This window comes from Salvia splendens, chromosome 10 (assembly GCF_004379255.2).
Source record: "Salvia splendens isolate huo1 chromosome 10, SspV2, whole genome shotgun sequence".
Taxonomy (NCBI): Eukaryota; Viridiplantae; Streptophyta; class Magnoliopsida; order Lamiales; family Lamiaceae; genus Salvia; species Salvia splendens.
In genome coordinates, this window is record NC_056041.1 from 16630175 (window position 1) to 16644292 (window position 14118).

A 14118-nucleotide genomic window follows, 5' to 3' on the forward strand; every position below is an offset into this window, starting at 1 on the left:
ATTTTTAGCCTCAGTTTCAGCCATAACTTACTTCATTTTTCAAATTTTGTTCTTTTAATTTTCAATTTAGAAAATAAATAACAAAGATTCAAATACCTATACGATTTAAAAAACAATACAATGAAAATATTTTTATATGATTAAAATATTGTTTATTTAATTGTCATTCAAATAAAAAATGTACTCCTATATATCAATTTTCTCATCACCTACTATTCATGAGGTAATAATCAATTTTGGTGTGTTGAGAGACTATTATTATTGATGAACCAAATTTCTACATTGCATCTTGTAGGTAAAAAAAGGTAACTAAACAAACATTGAATAAAAATTATACTCCATGAAGGTTCATAACTGAACAAATATATGAAGGTTCATAATTGTACCAATGCAAACTTCTGATAGTCATTTTCTACCCTTTATGGTATGTTGATGTCAGTCACATTAGCATGTTTTTACCCTTAACTTTTATACTACATTGTTAAGTGTGTTATAGACTTGCTATGTTGTTGCTCATAGAGGTAGTAATTTAAGGTAAAATAGACAATGAAATACTTCGATTGATTATGATTTAAGACCATAAATGTATTCATCTTTGAAACAACTTTGCATGAATATCTTGCACGCTTTAATCGGAGTCACTACTAGAAATATGACATATTAATCATGTAGAGAAAGTAATGAAAACACCTTCAAATTGACAAGTATCGAAGTCAGAGGGAAGAATAAAGAGGAAAACTGGGGAGAGTGCCACCAGAATCAACAATGAAGACATTTCCAGAGACGTACTTGGAAGAATCATGAACCAAGTATCGAATCAGAGATGTAACTGCTGGATTTGTGGTTCCAAGATCTCTCAATGGAATCACTTTTTTCACCACTTTTTTCATCAAATTCTTCCGAAAAAGCCCCTCTGTTATCTCCGATTCGAACATCCCTGGATAGGGGTGGGTCGGTACGGTATACCGTACCGACCGTGCCATACCGCATACCGTACCGGAAAGTACGGTATGATAAAATTCAATACCGATACCGTACCGAATTTTCGGTATACCGAAATTCCGGTATACCGGAAATTCGGTATGATATTTTTTGATACCGTTACCATACCGTTATTACGGTATACCGTACCGTGTTTCGGTATACCGTTAAAAAATGGTATACCGAAACACGGTACGGTATACCGTAATAACGGTATGGTAACGGTAACGATATACCGAAAAATAATTGGTTTCTTGATTTGTTCATTTACTAGCAAATAATATTTTTTTTAATGTGAAAATACTAAAATTCAACATATATCAAAATTTGGCTCATTTGTTGGTTATGATGAGTATATTTTAAAGTTAAGGGTTTAGGATTTAGGTTTCAAGGTTTTGGTTTTTAGTGTATGGGTCGCTATATTGCAATGAAATGAATCTCGACTAGAAAGTGTCTCACCAGTGCAATATTAAATTATTGCAACGTAAACTTGCTCCTACAGTTATAACTCAACGGTTAATTCATATTTTCACAGATTTAAAATGCTTTTTAATTTTAAGTCTGATATTTAAATGTCAAGACAGTTTATTAAAATGTCAACACAAATATGTGTTGAAATTTTAATGTGATCGTATTGACATTTTTAAGAAAAGGTAGCATTTAAACGCACTCTTGTGGCTATGTGGGGTTAATGTGATTGAAAAAGTATAATCCAAAGTAAGAGGATGTCGAATATTCTTTTGTTTATCATTTCACAACTTTTATTTCGCAAAATGAAATAAATAAGAAGAAATTAAAATGACCCGTGCATCGCACGGGCGTGACACTAGTTAGTAATTTAAATTGGACATTTATTTCTCTTTAAGAATTAAGAATGACTGATCAGTATCCTATTTATTCATCCTTCAATTTAAGTAGTATATAAAACAAGATAACATACAATGAATTAAACACTAATTAAACGATTTGATTCATTTTCAGCTGCACATATTTTTAATTGACATTTTATGAAGTGGGACGAAGAATAAAACAAAATTTTTAATTACTTTGTATATTTGGAATATGACATTACACAAAGAATCATATACTAAATGGTGTGAGTTAATACAAATTCTTTCAAATGTGCTCTGTTGAAACATATTCCCGATATCGTATTTCCAATCTTCTTTCAGTGTTATGTGCTATTGTGTTTATTATATTTAATAGGATGAGTTGATAAGAAAATAATTCATGTTAATTTTGAATTTGTTTGAATAAATTATCATTTGAATGTTTAATTTTATTGTATTAATTGATGTATTAAATTTTTTTTAATATAATATATATATAAATGTAATATATATATTACAACATATTTAATATTAATATATATATATATATATATATATATATATATATATATATATATATATATATATATAAAATAATCTATCGGTATACCACGGTATACCGAATCTTCGGTATATACCGAATATTCGGTATACCACGGTATACCGGTATACCATGGATTCGGTATATACCGAAGTTTCGGTATACCGTGGATTCGGTATACCACGGTATACCGCGGTATAGAAAAATTGATACCGTTACCGTACCGAAACACTGCGGTACGGTATCATACCGTACCGGAAACTGCGGTATACCGAAAAATCGGTATTTTTGGTATTTTTCCGGTACGGTAAGTCCGGTATTACGGTATTTCGGTATAATTTCCCACCCCTATCCCTGGAGCTACTACATTCACCCTAACATTGTAAGCTCCCATTTATAGAGCCATCACCTATATATACATCCAAATTCAACTCAATTATTATTATTAATTATACTACTACTATTAAAGAGTAATTGAAATTTTTATTTTACATAAAGAATATACCCTAATCATGTGGTTAAGGCCGGCTTTTGAGGAAGTATAGGCAACACTCCCCACTTGTTCCGCTCGACCTAAGCCGGACCCGGACGAGATGTTGATGATCGTGCCACTGCAGCCGGCTGCACGCAGCCGTGCACCCACGCATTTGGAGACCAGCCACGACCCGATCAAGTTCGTTTTCACCACATTGTTGAATTCCTCCTCCGAGATATCCAATGACGATTTCACATTCCCTAGTTCATTTTAACTTATCATTATATGTGATTAATTAAGACTAGAACATAGTATTGGCAAAATAAACTCCTCAACAATTTATGGTTTGTTAAGCATAATATTACTAGCCACTATTGTCCAAATTAAGTTATTGTATTCACGATTAAATTAATTGCATTTTGAAAAATTAATGTTGTTCATATTCTATTTTTGTGACACTTACCTCTAATGCCGGCATTATTGATCAAAGCATCGATTCTTCCAAACGCATCCCAAGCCTTCTGCACAGAAGCTTCAACGGCAGAGCCGCTCGCGCTGATGTCGAGCTCCACGGCCACGGCTCTCGGGTGGTTGGCTTCGGGTGAGCCACTGTTGATCTCGTGGCACAGCGACTGCAGCCGGTCCATTCTCCTGGCCGCGGCTATGACTCTGCAGCCGGCTTTAGCCAAGTCCAAGCCGAACTCTCGGCCCAAGCCGGACGATGCGCCGGTCACCATCACTACCTTGTTTTCCAGCCGAAGCCATGGCTCCAACTCCCTTTCCACTTGGCTTCGCCTCTCCATGGCCAACTGGTGGTGAACAATGGAGTAGTAGAGCACTACTTTACTACATTTAACAACGAATTCAAATTTAAGTAATAGTTGTAATTATATACATTATAATAGTATTGAAGTGAGCTTATAGATCGGATCTACAGAAAATGGGTACGAATTAAAAAAAACTATGGAAATTTAATGCCATGTGATATGAATAATGATTCACCATTATGGCGGAGCTTAGCGAATTAAAGTTGACATAATACACGATTCTGATCTTTCTAAATATAAGTTATTTTTCTTTATCTTTTTATTAATTGTACTATACCATTTTAATTGACATTGACTTTATACAATTCATCTCATGGTATAAAATGACATAAATAAAACGATTTAATTCTGCACGATTGTGTAGCACCCCGGAAAATTGTGACTTTTTATTATTATTATTTTTATTTGATGGCTTATTTTTTTTAATTAATATGGATGTTGAATGAGACTTTCTTTTGTGGAAATTGAGTCTCTATGTGCTTGAGTTAATTATGTGAAATTAGTTGTTGTGAGTTATGTGAGTTCATGTGATTAAGCTTCCAATGTGTGAATTAAATTAAATGGGATAATGCATAATCATTCTAGCCATTTTATTTGAAATTTTTGGCCCTCCTATTTATTGGAAATAATACTTTCTTTCTTGGATTTAATTAATTGCTTTGGGATATTTATCCAAATTAAATCCAAACCAAATTATCCCTATGCTATTCTACATGATTTTCGACTTGGCCATCCCTTGAGATTTTTGAAATCTCCTATTAATTAGAAGAGGGAATTATTTTTGTAGATTTAATTGGTATCTTGTTTATCTCTTTCCTTGAATTAAAGTCTAATTAAATCTTACCATATCTTGCCAAATCTCTCCATATCCTATGTTAATTAGGATTTGATTCTTTCTTTCCCTAAAACCTAATATTTTCGCCTCCCTCTTCTCTCCATACCACACGTCTCTCTCTTCCTCTCCTTCTCCACCAATCCTTCACCAATTCCTTGTTCGTGCATCATTGTGGAGTTGGAAATTCAAGATTCATCGAAGAATCGCATCATTCGTCATTCCTACCGATTGTTTTCAAGAGAAAGGTATACTTTGATTCATCTTTCTCACCTTTACCATTGAATCCATGTTTCTTGATCCCCTCATGCATATAGCGAGTGTAGAAATCGTAAATCTAAAAATTAATTGGTTGGGAAGGATGTTTGCATGAGAAAGTATGTGTATGTGCGTGTATGTATATGTGTGTGTGAGTTTGTGGATGATTCATTGGTGAATGCTATGTGTAAATAGGAGAACATGGTTATGATGTCATTTTTGAAGCGGGAATATGTGTTGAAAGCATGAATATGTATGTGTGGATGAATGATAGACAAACCCTAATTTGTAAATGTTGAGCATGAAAACTGTGGTGTTCGGAGAGTAGGTTCCGACGAGTGTTTTGCCAACCAAACGATCTTATTTTGGCACGAATTTTTAACTGAGTGAAATTTTAAGTGTCTTCTGTGTTGTGTCAAAATTTCAGCCTCGTTTGACGAAAGATGAATTTTTAACAAATTTTTCAATTGAACTGCGCAGTCCTGTCAGAATTTGTATTCTCGTCCAGTGAGTTTCGTTTTTGTTTTTGACCAACCTAAAGATGTGATTTTGGTGTGGATTTTTAACTGAATGAACCTTGATGTATCTACTGTGTGGTGACCAAATTTTAGCTTCAAATGATATCGGATGGATTTTTAATGAATTTTACAAAACGACTGCGATGTTCTGCCAAATTCATGTCTTGATTGGAATAGTTTTGTTGGCAAGTTTTGAATGAAATACATGATACATGTGTGAGTAAGAACTTATCCTTCTTGAAGATGGTAACCGAGAGGGATAAGAGATAAAAGACTAGGCATGGTGAATTGCAGAGAACAAAGTTTATGATTCTCTTATTTCTGTATTTCTGTGTGTTCTACATTGTATACAATGATATCTTTTTATAGGAGAGAAATAAAAGTATATTTGGAAACATATCAATCTATTCTAGGTATAATCACTAATTGGTATTCTCCTAAAATAGATTTATTTCTTTCCTTAATTCTTTTCTTGAATTGTGTCTTCTAGGGTTTGACACTCCCCCTCAAGTTGAGCCGCGGCATCTCCGATGCTCAACTTGCCAAGAACTTCTTTGAACACTTTAGAATTCACAGCTTTGGTTAAGACGTCTGCCAGCTGATCCTCTGACCTCACAAATGGAAATTCTATGACTCCTTTTTCTAGGTTCTCCTTAATGAAATGTCGATCTACTTCCACATGCTTAGTCCTGTCATGTTGCACTGGATTTTCTGAAATACTGATCGTCGCCTTGTTGTCGCAGAATAACTGACTCTTCTGTGTTGGAGGAAATCCTATCTCAGTAAGTAACCTCCGCAACCACATAATCTCCGTTAAACCACTCTTGATTCATCGGAACTCTGCTTCCGCACTAGATAAGGCAACGACCTTTTGTTTCTTGCTTCTCCAAGTGACCAGGTTTCCCCCTACGAACGTGAAGTATCCTCCCGTAGATTTCCTGTCAACTGGATTGCTTGCCCAATCAGCGTCAGTGTATCCATGAACCTCCAGATCTCCTCCTTTTTCTAGGAGTACTCCGTATCCTACAGTCCTCTTCAGATATCTTACAATCTTCAAGGCATCCTCCATATGGTCTTCTTGCGGTTTGTGCATAAACTGACTGACTATACCAACTGCATAGGTAATATCTGGTCGAGTATGTGAGAGATAGATCAACTTTCCCATCAATCGTTGATACTTCTCCCGGTCTGCTAGCTTTGCTCCTTCTTCTATCTTCAATCCATGGTTGGGTACCATAGGAATATCTGAGGGCTTGCAATCTAGTAAACCAGTCTTTGCTAGTAAATCCAGTAGGTACTTCTTCTGTCTCAGGAAGATTCCCTTCTTTGATCTCAAGACTTCGATTCCAAGGAAATATTCAGTGCCCCCAACTCTTTCATCTCAAACTCCTTAGATAGATTCTCCTTCAGATTCTTGATTTCCTCTTCATCGTCTCCTGTGATAATCATGTCGTCCACATAGATGATCAGACATGTCACCTTGCCGTCCTTCTTCTTAATGAACAATGTGTGGTCAGAGTGGCTTTGTTCATACTCATGCTTGAACATTGCCTGACAGAATCTCCCAAACCATATCCGGGGAGACTGTTTTAGTCCATACAAGGTTTTCCTCAATCTGCACACCTGTCCGTCTCCGAATTCTCCAAGAAAACCTGGAGGGGCTTCCATGTATTTTCTTCCAACTCTCCATGTAAAAAGACGTTAGTGACATCCAGCTGATGTAAAGGCCAATCTCTAGATGCAGCTATAGACAGCAGTGTTCTAATTGTATTTAGCTTGGCTACCGGAGAGAACGTCTCTGCATAATCCACTCCATAGACCTGAGTGTATCCCTTAGCCACCAGTCGTGCTTTATACCTCTCGATTGAACCATCTGCTCGTCTTTTGATTGTGAAGACCCATCGACATCCTACTGGCTTCTTTCCCTTTGGTAGAGTACACTTCTCCCATGTTCCATTCTTTATTAAGGCATCTATCTCTTTCTTCATTGCCTCCCTCCAATGTTTGTGTTTCATCGCCTCCTCAAAGGATTGAGGAATCTCATCCTCATAGAGGGCAGCCTCAAAAGCTCTATCCATTTCTGTGAGATGTCCCTGCACAAGATTAATTACAGAATATTGGGACTTTCGTCCTTTCCAGTCTGGAGAGTATTGCCGAGGATGAACGCCTCTCGTACTCCTTAGCGGTAACTCATAACCCATGTCTGCTTGTTCCTCAATTTCCTCATTCTCCCTGTCACTATTAGTTTCTTCCACAGGAGTAATATTTCCAGAGTTATGACTATTTACCTCAGGATCCCTGACCGGGGTAGATAGCGAGGTGTCGCCGAACTCCTCGTCCTGCACATTGGAACTTGACGGCCCGGTGTTACCGCTAACTGTGCCTGGTGGACCGACGTTTAGAATAGGTTGACTTGGACTCGTCAAGTTTCCCCCCCTGACTGTTGTGATTCTCTTCCTGGTTTGGTGTAGGCTCGGGTATTGGTGTAGGTGTAGGTGTAGGTTCGGGTACGGGTGTAGGTGTAGGTTCGGGTATTGGTGTCGGTAGCCAGCCTAGTGAGTCATTTTCCAGAATTTCTGGTCGACTCTCCCCCTGACCGCTAGGTTGGCTATAGAAGTATTCTTCCTCAACAAAGTCGCAGTTCATGGTGGTATACATGGTTCGTGTTTTAGGATCATAGCATCTGTAGCCCTTTTGATTTCGGCCATACCCTAGGAAAACACATTTAACAGCACAAGGGGAAAATTTAGACCGCTCGTGTTTGGGAATATGGACAAAGACGGAGAACCCAAATATCCTAGGTTCTAGACGAAGAGATGATGGGATAGTGGCTTGGGCAGATAGGATGTCCAAAGGTGTTTTGAAGTTCAGGATTTTGGTAGGGAGACGGTTTAGAAGGTAGACAGCAGTGGCTACGGCTTCTGGCCAAAAAGATTTTGGGATTCGGGATTCGATTAGGAAGGCTCGTGTGACTTCTAGAATATATCGGTTTTTCCTTTCTGCTCCCCCATTCTGTTCAAGAGTATGTGGACAGGTGGTTTGGTGGACTAATCCCTTTTCAGTGAAGAAAGACTGCATTTTAGAATTGACAAACTCCCCCCCATTATCGGATCGAAGGATTTGAATATTGTGTTTGTATTGAGTTTGTACGAAAGTATAGAATTGGGTGAACTTGTCAAAAACTTCAGATTTTGTTTTTAAGAAATAAACCAAAGTCATGCATGTATAATCATCAACAAACAACAAAAAATAGCGAAAGCCCGATCCCCCAGTAACAGGTGCAGGACCCCACTCATCCAAATGAATTAATGAAAATGGAGTTTTCACTCTAATATTATTTAATTTAAACGAATGTCTATGGCTTTTGGCCAAAAAACATGTTTCACAATTAAAGGTAAAAGAAGAATTCAACTTAGGAAAAAGCAGACGAAAATATCCTATAGATGGGTGCTCTAACCGGCGATGCCAAAGCCAAGCCTGCTTATCGGTCAGTCCGTGAGACAGCAACGCAGTACTCTGATGGGCCACCTCATCCACATAGTACAGTCCGTGTCGTTCAGTGCCACGCCCAACTATCATTCCCGTTTGGGTATCCTGCAGTAAACAGAAACGAGGCTGCATTAGTAACTTGCAGTTCAATTCTTTAGTCGCATGACTAACTGACAATAATTTGTGAGATAGTGACGGAACAAATAAGCAATACGAGAGTCGTAGGGTTTGGGAGATAGTGATGGTTCCCGCCCCCTGAACAGGTGCCAGATCTCCACTCGCAGTTTGAACATGGGTTTTATTTGACTTGGAAATATTTTCAAAATCAGACATATCAATCGTGAAAGTTCGCATAAAATGGATCATAACCCATACTATTAGTAAAGCATCATTTTATTGGGCCTCAAAAATGTAAAAGGCTCTTTTTTTTAATTAAGAATCTACTACATACTTATATAAGTTGCTTGCTAACTTTTATCGATTTTTTTAGCAATAAAAATGAACGTTGCTGATGTCAAATTTATTAATAAGTACTATTCTCATTTATAATCACATTCACATATAAGACTACGATATAAATAAATAGAATTGAATAAAAGTAGGCAAAAACAGAAAAGAAAACGATAAACAACTAATTAAACAAGGCATTAGTCTGGTATTCTGGTGTACTATAAACAAATAATTAAAGAAGGTAAGCAACTTCTATCCTGCCAACATATTTTTATGATACTATCGAATTATTCAGATCATATTTGTAAATAGTGTACGAATATTTAAAAAATATGAAAAACAAAAAATAATATACTACGTCCGTTCCTTAAAAATAAAAACTATTTCTATTTTAGTTCGACCATTAGAAAAAATTTCTAAAATTTCAATTTTAGGAATCTGGTCCACAATCAGCCAACGCTATTTCCACTACTTTTTTTTCTCTCTTTGTCTCTTACTTTACCACTTATTATCCTTTTGTCTTTTACTTTATCACATATTCTATCTTACTTTACTAATTGTTTATTAAAATTCGTATCGATTCAAAAGTTTCTATTTTTCAAGAACGGTGGAACAGACAAATATATTACTACTACCCTAATGATATTGTTCAGCCAGCCATTTCAAACGTGTAACTTACCTATATAACTCAAGAGTAACGTAAGAAATATTTGGGGGGGTCTGCTTAGTAGCTATATTTCACTAAAATAATGGTATTTATTCTAGCTCTATCTATTTAGTAGTACTTCATGGAGTATAAGTTGAATTTTCTTTTGGTTCTCATAACTTTTCTAACCTGGGACTTATTTTTTATATATGGAAGTGTTAAATAAACCCATTAGTTAGGTGGGTTAATATTCAAAAGATTTAAGAGTACAACTCCTTTTTGGTCCAAAACATATGGTCAAATTACGAATTTTGTCTGTAACATTCATTTTCAGGTTTTCGGGCCCATAACGTACGAAAATCGTTCTCGGTTAGGTCCTTTTTGGATGACTCCGTTAAAATACGTCAGTCAACCGTTAATTAGCAAAAAATTGACTAAATTAAACAAAAAACTAGATTATTAGTGACTAAATAATTCGCTAATTATTTTCTTAAAAAACACCAATTATCTTTTTTTCTTAAAAAACACGTATCTGCCTTCAACTCTCATTTTCAAAAGAAGAAGGCAAAGCGTCGTCGTCGTTCTCACTTTCAGGGCGATACATTCCAAATCATAGGCGATCTTTCGGCGATTCGAGGCGATATACCAGTGTTCCAGCCATGAGTTTGGAATTGCCGTCGTGAAACCCACCTGAACCTGAGAATGAAGGCGAGAAGGGTCATGGTTCGTCTGTAGCTAACCCTAGTCCCGAAGGTAGGTTGGCCTCGTCAAACCTTAGCCCCGTCGCGCAAGTCGAAGTGGAGCTACATTCCGGTAACGACGGGTCTATGTCAAACCCTAATTCTTCGAAGGCTGACCGATGACCTCCGACTGACGCCGATGACCCCAAAGTAGAGAGGAGGACGAAGATGAGACTCGACCGCTCGGTTTCTCTTAAGCCACCACTTCCTCCGAAGGAGAAGGCTGTTGCTTCTTCTTCGAAATCCAATTTGAGTTCGCAAGTTGAAATCCTCAGAGATAAGCCGCCATTTGAAATTCCAATTCCACGCCCTCGAAATCCACTTCGAGAAGGTTAGTTTCGAACTGAGCATATGAGTTATTCGTTGCATGTAAAAAACTAGGGTTTGCAATAATTGGAATATATTGAATTGTGGTCCCATAGAATATATATGACCGAATATAGATTGAATTGGTGGTGGGGAAAACAAGTGGATGGTCTGGTTGTAGGGAAACCATACGACAGGGATGAATTTTTTTGTCTTGATATGTGTTGGACTAATAGGGTTTGTTCTGTATAAATGTTAGACCACTTTATGTTTTTATTGTTTACTTATGATTGACACCTTTGCTTATAGATGATACATTCACTGCAAGGATCCTACAATGGTGTTATGGAGACATTGGAAGGGGGTGGAAAGCGGTATGTAAATGGTGAGTGTGATTACATTCATAAATGCGATATGGACAAGTGGTCAAAACTGGAGGTTGATGATGCTCTGGAGAAACGGGGGGTAGATGTCAGTGGTTTGGAGTACTTCTACCTGTGGCCAAGGATGACCTTGGAGAATGGATTTGGGAAGCCGCTCATGCGATGACTGAATATGCCTTCGACAGGGTCATGTATGAAATCAAGCAACTAAACTCTGGAGCACACACGTGGTTGACCACACATACTTCGAAGGAGCACTGGAGCCGAGCATTCTTCAGTTTTGAGGCCAAATGTGATATACTCGTGAATAATATTTCGGAGTGTTATAATCGGGTTTAACTTTTTGCACGTGATAAGCCATTATATGGTATGCTGGAATGCATCCGTATGTATCTGATGGACAGATTCACAACCCGGCGAAAGATGGCTCAAAGGCTCGAGGACTGTGTCGGCCCCAAGATACGGAAGAAGATCTAGAAGTTGAAGAGCAAAGTTGGAGACTGTTTGGTGAGGGAGGCAGGTGAATGGCTGTATCAAGTGAATACAAAATTCAATGAACAATTCTTGGTCAATCTAAGGGAACGGACGTGCAGCTGTAGGCATTGGATGCTGACGGGGCTGCCATGCCCACACGCATGTGCTGCCATCCAGTCATCATCAGAGACCGTAGAGTCTTTCATACCTACTTGCTACTCAACGGAGACGTTCCGACAGGTCTATGCAGGTGTGATTTACCCGCTACATGGACCGGATATGTGGCCGAAGACTCCACACCCAGATATTGTTCCACCGGACCTTAGAAGACTACCAGGACGACCTAAGGGATCAAGGATGAAGTCGATTCAAGAGCAGGCCGAGATACGCAAAGCCAAAGCAAAGACAACACGATTAGCCCGTCGCCTTGTTGAATTCCGAGAGGAGGATGATGGAGGGAAGAAAATTTCTAAGAAGGGCCTGATGGAAGATTACAGTTGCCGTCTTTGTGGTGAAAAATGACACAACAAGAGGAGATGTCCCCAAGCCACTGATGCTGCCGATGCGCCTAATGGTATTTCACTAACATTGACTCTTCTTGAATTCCGAGTTTTTATTTGTTGTGCTATAATCTGTTCACAAAATTAGTTTGATTCATTGATTATTGTTTTGTAGAGCCAACTGTGAGAAAGAAGCGGAATCGTTCCGAGGAACAACCAAAGTGCAGTTTGTGGCCGGGACACAATAGGGCACGTTGTCAAAGTACGATCACGAACATGCTTCCCGAAGGCGGTGCCTCGTCCTCTAACTCTCTCAACAAGAAACGTGGTTCATCCTCACTCACTCGGAAGAAAAAAGGAGGGAAGAAAACAGATTGATTTAGTGTGATCGGTTTTTTGTCATGTAACATATACAATGAATACTTGCTGGTTTTCTTCACTGTTGCTGGATTGTTGGTTTTTGGATTTGTGTGTTGTTTTGTTTTGGTATGTGAAGATGCAACCAGTTGCAAGTAACGTAACGTTTTTTAGGACCAATTTGAAGTACTTTATGAATATGAAGGATGGCTTTCGCATGTATATTTTTTGCATATTTATGCCCCAAATTCCAAACCCACTTTCGAACAAGAACAGGTTCGAATGCCTAAGAAGAAGAAGCAAGCAAGCTAGCTCAAAAATGCATCGAACTCAAAATAGAAAATTCAGACAAAACAGTATGTGAAGATGCAACCAGCTGCAAGTAACGTAGCGTTTGTTTAAGACCAATTTGAAGTACTTTATGAATATGATGGATGGCTTTCGCATGTATATTTTTTGCATATTTATGCCCCAAAATTCAAAACCTAATTTCGAACAAGAACATGTTCGAATGCCAAAGAAGAAGAAGCAAGCAAGCTAGCTCGCAAATGCATCGAACTCAAAGTACAAAATTCAGACAAAACTAGGATTGTCAGACAAAACGGTTTATCGCCGGATTTCCACAAAATCCGACGCAGGGTCCTAAATCGAAGGTCGCGCCAACCGCCATTGTCACCGGAATTGCTGCTGGAAGTCGACCGATGCATTTCAAACGGTTTGTCGGTGTGTTGCAGGGATGGGGGAAACCAGACGAAGAATTAGGGTTCTTCGATGATTGTGTGGGGAAGAAAGAGAGTGGCATTAAAGTCTGTGTTTTTTATTTCTTAATACAATTAATAAATGTTAGTGTTTTTAAGAAAAAAGATAATTGGTAATTTTTGGTAATTTTTGTTTAATTTAGTCAATTTTTTGCTAATTAACGGTTGACTGGCGTATTTTAACGGAGCCGTCCAAAAAGGACCTAACCGAGAGCGATTTTCGTATGTTATGGACCTGAAAACCTGAAAATAAATGTTACGGACAAAATTCGTAATTTGACCATATGTTTTGGACCAAAAAGGAGTTGTACTCCAAGATTTAATCATGAACATTCACTTCGAGTTTCGTAGCTTATTGTTGTCATTTCTAGCGTCAATAATTCTAGTCGTGACGGTCGAACCTCGAAAAATACAACCTCAAAATATACAAAAATCGAAGAAATTGATAAATTACCCTAAATGTCAAGTCCAATCCCCCAATCGACAACATACTCACGAGAACCTCTTCCAAATTGACGACAATCCCCAAATATGGCAAGGAGCTCTACTAGAAACTCTCTAAACACAAAGAACCTAAAAAGAACCAAATCCCCTATGAAAAGAATCCAAATCTCCAACATCAAATTTGAATGAAGAAATTAAATTAGGAGAAAGGCTCTAAAATTGAGTATCGTTTTGAATAATGAACATTTTGTTCCCGTCGGTAATTTCAGTTGCCACATAATCATCGATTTGATTCAAAATTTGGCAATA

The 14118-nt window shown here is 37.8% G+C and overlaps 1 pseudogene; it reads right to left on the reverse strand.

The window, feature by feature from the left end:
- Positions 1-713: 713 nt before the first annotated feature.
- LOC121751414 lies at positions 714-3630 on the reverse strand (annotated as a pseudogene).
- Between the last annotated feature and the right edge of the window lie 10488 nt (positions 3631-14118).